Below are 7,702 nucleotides of genomic sequence, written 5' to 3' on the forward strand. Positions count from 1 at the left end.
TTCTTGGATTTTATTGGTTCAATCTATCCAGGATCATAAGTATGTAATCAGGTATGTTTCAGGATATTACATTTTCAAATAGCATCCTTATTTCATTTGCCTAATCCCTGATTGCCCTCCGAATCAATTATCTGCACCTGACTTGGGCAATAAATAACCTCATGTTTTCTTCTTGTATTCTGTAAACAAGATAACAAAGGAAACGACTTGGAACCATCAATTAAATATTAACTAAACATTTCAAAAGTAAAGAGGTTTGTTTAATGCGAACACCATCCTTCCCCGGAAGCAGCATATATTCAAAAAAGCAAGAGTATATCCAAATTCAAAATAAGTTCTATGAGAGTAGCCTGCTAAGGTAATTATCAAGATGACTCAGGGATCAATCCCACTTTCAAAAATATATTCAAATGAAAAGACATTCTCACCCTAAATCAGGTGCGGCATTGTCCCAATTTTCCATTTTACCCCAAGCACCAGAAACCTGGTAAGAAATGGATTATAAAATAAATAAAAAAGTGAATAAAAGTGTATGTGTACGTTTGATATCTTATAAAGAGGGTTGCTTGAACTTGATCACAGGGTGCAGTTAAAGAGCAAAAAAATTGTCATAAATCCTCAGTCATAAAACCTAATTTACTTAGGTTGAGTTTTAATAATATTACTTACATTTTCCTGATGCAAAAAATCCCATGTATTGAACAAACATTTGCAGGCATGTCTGCTATATGTTAGGGACTGTAACATTAGATATAAAAAAGAAAAAGGTAAAATTCAGTTTCTACTGTCCAAAAAAAAAAAAACCACAGGCCCAGAATGGCCTCACGTAAGCCAAGTCACCAAATCTGGACTTAATGCCCAAGCTACTTTCAATTTCAACCTTCCCTACCAGTCTTACCTGGTCAGTCAGGAATTTTCCGCTCAGCTCCAATGAGGTAATCTGTTACATGGGCCTTCTCTATCCCCCAAAGGAAGATGAGGTCATCTGTATATTAAGAACCCCTATCCTTTTTTCTCTTTTGCTAATAACTTCCTTGCCTCACCTTTCTTCTCGTAAAAACCTTGCATTTTGTGCAACTCCCTTCAGCTTTCCTCTACTTGCTAGATGGGATGCTGCCTGAATCACAAAGCACTTAATAGAGCCAATCAGATCTTCGAATTTACTTGACTGAATTTGGTTTTTTTAAAATTACCCTTGACATGGGGCGCCTGGGTGGCACAGCGGTTGAGCGTCTGCCTTCGGCTCAGGGCGTGATCCCGGCGTTATGGGATCGAGCCCCACATCAGGCTCCTCCGCTATGAGCCTGCTTCTTCCTCTCCCACTCCCCCTGCTTGTGTTCCCTCTCTCGCTGGCTCTCTCTCTCTCTGTCGAATCAATAAATAAAATCTTTTAAAAAAATTAATAAAATAAAATAAAATAAAATTACCCCTGACAAATAGATCAGTAAGGAATTACATTCAGCTACCAATAACAGAGAGGTACCTGAAGTGAGGGAGAGCCCAAAGATGGTATAGTGGTTTCTGAAGTTACAAGGGACTCTGGTTTCTTTGATCCTTTCCCTTTACTATCCTTAATCCTCAAGATCTCAATCTAGATGTTGGAGCTCTAGCAAGAAGGAGATATTGGCAACAAGACCCCCCCCTCCCTATTTAAGGAACTGTCCTCTCTACCCCCTACAACCACTACCATTTGAAACGGCCCACACCTAGCTCCAAGGAAACCTGAGAATCTTTTTATTAAAAAGAGGAGAACGGATATTGGGTAGGCAATGAAAAGTCTCTGCCGTAACTAACAAAAACATCATTAACAATATGACATGCTGCGTACGTTAGTGCGGGCTTTTCAGCGGCAAGTTTTATGAGAAGTTGGTTGAGTGCAGGAATCCTCGGTAGAAAAATTAACATACATCCTGAAGTGATCAAGGAGCCAGTTATACTTGGGGAATGTAAAGAATGTTAGTTAGCGTGGTCGAAGAGTTAGAACGCTTGGGAAAGTGGTAGATGAGGCAAAGTCCGGTCATCCTTTTACAGACAAAATAGCACCAAGGTTAAATCTCAGACTCTGGTGTCCAAATGCCTGCATGACCTTGAGAAATGCCTGCATGACCTTGAGAAATGAGTGAACTGCTTTGTGCCTCATATGTGAAATGGGGATAATAACCATACCCACTCTCATCGGGTTGTTAAGAGTATTAACAGATAAAACAGGAGAAACCCATAGAAAACAGACTAAAATATAATCACTGCTCAAGAAGTAATACCTACTGCTAGCCGTCTGCGAACCGTCTTCAATGTCTCCAAGTAAGGGACAGCAATGTCATCAACCAGGCGATTCTGACTCACCAAAGGCTCTGGCTAATGGGATGTGTTTCTTAAGAAGATGACATTGTCTGGTGTGGTAAGATTTAAACTGTTGTCAAGGAGGTTCCCGGGACATTTCATGTGAAACATGAGATTCTGAACTAAGTCAAGGAGATTGGCTACATTTTAGATTTTTGATAATATTGCCAAACTGCTTGTTGGAATACCAACAATTTCAACTACCACCAAAATGTGAGTGACAGCTCGCAAAACTTAACAAGTATGTTCGTCTTTTTCCCTGAAAGTTTGCCAATTTATTAAGTGAAATGATGTGCTTATTTTATTATTTGAAATTCTTTTTTCATATTTTTTTCATAAGTTTATTAGCTTTGTAGTACCAGTGTATGCTTATCAGTTTAGATCATTGTCCACTTATATATTAAAACCAATGCTCCTCCTACTGTTTCAACGAGCACTTCATACACAAATGTCTTTAACCACTCACATGCTCTATTAGTTTCCAAGATTAAAGGCTGCATGGGGGAAAGGTCAAAAGAGGACCTCCCCTGATTTAATTATTAATATACCAAAAAAGAGGCAGGAGGCAGAAGACTTTCTGAGGAAGAATGGTATTATGGGAAAAGCCATGTAAACCCTCCTCCCAAAAGTCAATGATATTTTTAGTAAATTCTACAGAGTTCCAAAATATTTTAAAGAGTATATTTATGGAGGGAATATGAACACTTGCTGAGTCCGGCTTTGAGGTCTGTAGGGAGTAAAATCAGAATTTTCTCATAGAGAAACCAATCATAGGTTACCTTGTTAAGGTTATTCTCATGCATTTTATATAATTGATGTCATTGTAAATTGAAATATTTTCCATTATGGTTTCTAAGTGGTTATTTCTGGCATATAGGCAAGCAGTTCTATATAATTTTAATGTATTCTTAGAAATCCTGAGTTTTTCAGTTGATTGTCTTGAGTGTAATGATGATTTTCACAATTATAATTATTGATTCTGCTAAATCAATGATGGGGTATTATTTAGATAACTAAGGATCAAAAAAAGAAGAGTGTTTTATCAAGAAATTCATTAATTATTAGACCAGAGTTTTAGTACTTTTATTCTCCTTGAAATATTAATGCCTTATGTCAACTTAGAGTTAAAATGAGGCTTCTGAGAGCTGTCATTATTACTGTGAATGGCCACATATCTTTGTAACATTTACTCACAAACAAATTTTATTAAATCTATTTAGTATACAAAATACACGCCAGATTGGAAAACTTGCCGGGGGAAGCTGAGATAAGATACCAAGAGCAGGAATTAAAAAGCTAGTTTCTCTACTCACAACACATCTGTCACCAAACATATGAGGTTTTTTTTTTTGTCCCCTCGTATTAAACCATCCTGACACTAAGTACACTCAGCACAGACCCACCAGTAAGAGCTCAGTTCCACAAGCTCTCCCCTGACCTCAGAGGACAATCACAAATCCCAAGTTATCATGTGTATTTCTGACAAGCCAGCCCTAGATTGGGTGCTTCCCCGACCCCCTCCTTGGGTTTGATAATTTGCTAGAACAGCCCACAGAATTCAGGAAAGCACTTTAATCACTACTGCTCATTTATTATAAAGAATATAATTCCAGAACAGCCAAATGGAAGCTATGCATAGCGCAGGGTATGTGGGAAGGGGCACAGAGCTCTCATGTCCTCTCTGGGGAGGCACACCACCCTCCCAGCACCCAGTGTGCTCACCCACCCCAAAGCTCTCCAAACCTCTTTAGTTAGGGCTTTCATGGAGACTTTGTTACATAGGCAAGATTGATTAAATCATTGGCTATTGATAATCCACTCAACCTCCAGTTCCTCTCCCCTCCCTGGAGGTATGGATGGGGGCTGAAAGTTCCAACCCTCTAATCACATAGGTGGTTGCCCTGGCAACCGGCTCCCTATCCTTAGGGTATTTCCAAAAGTTCTTTTAAATCTGAAGTCAGGTGCTGTAGAAAGGGGATTGTTACATATAACAGAAGAGGCTCCTTCCACTTTTAAGCTCCAAAACTGTGTCAGTTGTCAGGGACAAATGTTAAAACAAAAGATGTTCCTATTGTTCTTGTCACTTAGAAATTACAAAGATTAGGGGCGCCTGGGTGGTATAGTCAGTTAAGCTTCCAACTCATGGTTTTGGCTCAGGTTGTGACCTCAGGGTTATGAGATCCAACCCCACGTCGGGCTCCGAGCTCAGCACAGAGTCTGCTTAAGATTCTCCCTCTCCATCTGCCCTCCCCCCAAAATAAGTTTAAAAAAAAATCTTTTAAAAAAATTACAAAAATTTTAGGAGCTCTGGCCCAAGAACATGGGATAAAGACCAAAATAGATGTTTCTTATTATATCACAATCTCACAGGACTAAAACTTAAACATAATAGGTTGAACCTTATGCAATATGCATTGTTCTGGTCCAATTAAATGCCCATCCTCAGAAACAAGGAAATAAAAACTGGAAAACAGTTTTAACAGAAATATGATGTGGCCAAAAAGAACATGTGCACTCTGACATACTGTGATGAAAAATACTTAAATCATTTGAGGGCACCTGGGTGGCTCAGTCGGTTAAACGTCTGCTTTTGGCTCAGGTCATGATCCCGGGGTCCTGGGATCAAGTCCTGCATCAGGATCCCTGCTCAGTGGGGAGTCTGCTTCTTCCTCTGCCCCTCCCTCCCCTACTCATGCTCAACCTCTCTCTCTCTCTCTCACACACACACACTAATAAATAAAATCTTTTAAAAAATAAATAAAAATAAAAACACTTAAATCATTTGAAAGAATGATATATACATTTTTTTGTTTAAAAGAACTTTTCTCACTATATATGGTTAAAAAAAACAGGTAACTAAGCAATATGTGTAATTCCAACCATGTGTTCACATGTTAACAGAGATTATCTCTAATTAGAGATTCACAAGTAATGGCCTTTTCTTTCTTTTTGTTCACTTAGATTTTCCGAACTTTTGACAATAAACCTCTGTAACTTTGAACTCAGGAAAAAAATTAAAGAAAACCTACCACAGTGCCCCTTTTCAGTTTCTATAATTCCATATTACAGCGAAAAATTTACTTTTTTAAAGATTTTATTTGAGAGAGGAAGAGAGAGAGAGAGAGCATGAGCAGTGGGGAGGGGCAGAAGGAGAGGGAGAAGCAGACTTTTTGCTGAATAGGGAGCCTGGCGCCGAGCTCAATCCCACGATCCCAGGACCTGAGCTGAAGGCAGATGCTTACCCAACTGAGCCACCTAGGCGCCCTGGTATTATAGGAAGAAATTCAGATAGATTTAAGATAAAAATAAGTTAGACCAGCTAGGTAAGAATTTCTTATCAGAGAAGCACCAGATATTTTGATAAAACATGATCATTGTTACGATTGCATAATATTTTTCAGTGAGCCTCAGATCTTGAGAAAATGGGATTCCTCATGGGAGAATCTTCATGTTCTTTTTCATCCTGGCTCAGGCAGAAAGTTTACCAGACTTGCTTTTTTTTTGCAGTTTTCTTGACAATTTACTGACAATTCAAGATGGGACCGGGAGGAATGGAGTTCAACGAAAAAAAGCAGAAATTGTGTGTGTGTGTGTGTGTGTGTGTGTGTGTGTTCAAGGTATGAGTCGTCTCTTGCTTCATTTCAAATCAGTTTCTTATCTAAAATCAAATTCCTTTTGTGGTCTTTAACTATTTCTCAAATATCGTGTCTCTGTGTTTTTAAATTCACATATAGCTTAAAGATTTGTTTGAGCTTCTCCATTGTCCTAGCAGGAAAATGTGACGTGACTTTATCAATAAATAAAATTTTTAATTTTTTTTATTCATTTATTAAAATATCTTTAAAAAGTAACTTTTCCCTTTTGATAGAGTCTCACGGACCTAAGATAAAACTTCTAACACATTCTTATTCCTGTCTCATTTTTCACTGAAATATAGAACTTCGTATAACATATATCAATCCACTAAACATAGAATAGTCAAGTAAAAGAGGAAATCTCATTAATCCCATTACTCTTTCGTTTCTCTGTCCTGTTACTTTGGTTACATCCTGGATGCTGACGTAAGATGCCTCCTGGCATCCATCTTGGAACGCAGGTTGGCTCTTGCTGAGATATTCGTATGTGCAGTTGTGGTGGGACGTTATTTTCATATACTGTCACTGCATTTAACCAAAAGTGACTGAGCATTCAGGTCGAATTTTGTGGAAAACAAGACCATGGCGGACTTCGAAAATGAACATCAGCCTTGCAGGTGCTAAATTAACTAAAGCTGGAGGCCGGGAGACTGAGGTGGTTCTAAACCTGGACAGTAGCCTGCTGGAGCAAACCAACACCGAAGCCTAACATGCCTCAAGGTTAAGAAATCAAAACCTAAAGACAACCTGTCACAAACAGCCAACCTGGCTTCCCCAAACAAGGCACATGCCTAAACTGGAGCCACCTCAGTATGTTCTCGCTTTGTTTCCGCCTCTTCTCTTCCCGAGTCTTTCCCCCAGCTGCTGTCAGCAAAGCACCCCCGGCCACCGCAGTTCGGTGCTGGCCCATTGGAATCAATTTTTGCTCCAGTAAACTCAATTTTTTTTAAACATATCTCAGTTTATCTTTTAACACAGATAAAAGTCAACTTCTACCATTCCTATCAGCTACAGCCTGAGTTAACATGGCACTTTTTTGGAAGAATGACCGTAATCAAATCTTTATTTTTGTAACTGTATAAATGTGATCCAAATGTGTCCACCACTAGTTTTTCAAAAAGAAACATTCTATAAATAAGTAAACTGCATCTGCTCACTGATGCATGTATGGACTCCCTCGATGTCTCATTGGGCTTAATTATAGACCATTCACAGTAATACATTTTCGGTGTAAAGTGTAACATAATGTTAAGCCATTTTAGCTTTTGCACATACATGTTGTACTTCTGGCTGAAAGTGCAAAAGAAAAATACTTCACGAATCTGCATTTCATCCTTACACAAAGGTCATGCTAATCTGTGTACTGATCCAAATTTAGTACACACACTGGCAAGCAAGCCCAATATGGAACTTTCAATAAAAGTGAACTTTCCAATACTTCAAAACAATGCTACATTGTTATTTTGGGTGACGCAGTGGTCAACGTTCTCTGTCGCTACAATACACTTCAAATATTTCTGCTCCCTTCTCTGCATAAACATTCACTTATCTGGAAAACTTTGACTAATTAAATTGCTGGAGAGTATGCTTTGGCTCACCCACTTCGGATAAGTCCTGCATATCAAGGGCCTGTAGCTGACATTTCTGAGCCACAGATCTGTATTGACAATTACTCAATCTTTTTGAGAGACAAAGACCCAGTGTTCCATCCCGATTGGGTGAAGTTA

The 7,702-nt window shown here is 38.8% G+C and overlaps 1 pseudogene; it reads right to left on the minus strand.

Moving 5' to 3' along the window:
• Nucleotides 1-7,273: 7,273 nt before the first annotated feature.
• On the minus strand, nt 7,274-7,374 carry LOC113242091 (U6 spliceosomal RNA; annotated as a pseudogene).
• Between the last annotated feature and the right edge of the window lie 328 nt (nt 7,375-7,702).

The sequence above is a fragment of the Ursus arctos genome, unplaced genomic scaffold, assembly GCF_023065955.2.
Source record: "Ursus arctos isolate Adak ecotype North America unplaced genomic scaffold, UrsArc2.0 scaffold_36, whole genome shotgun sequence".
Lineage (NCBI taxonomy): Eukaryota > Metazoa > Chordata > Mammalia > Carnivora > Ursidae > Ursus > Ursus arctos.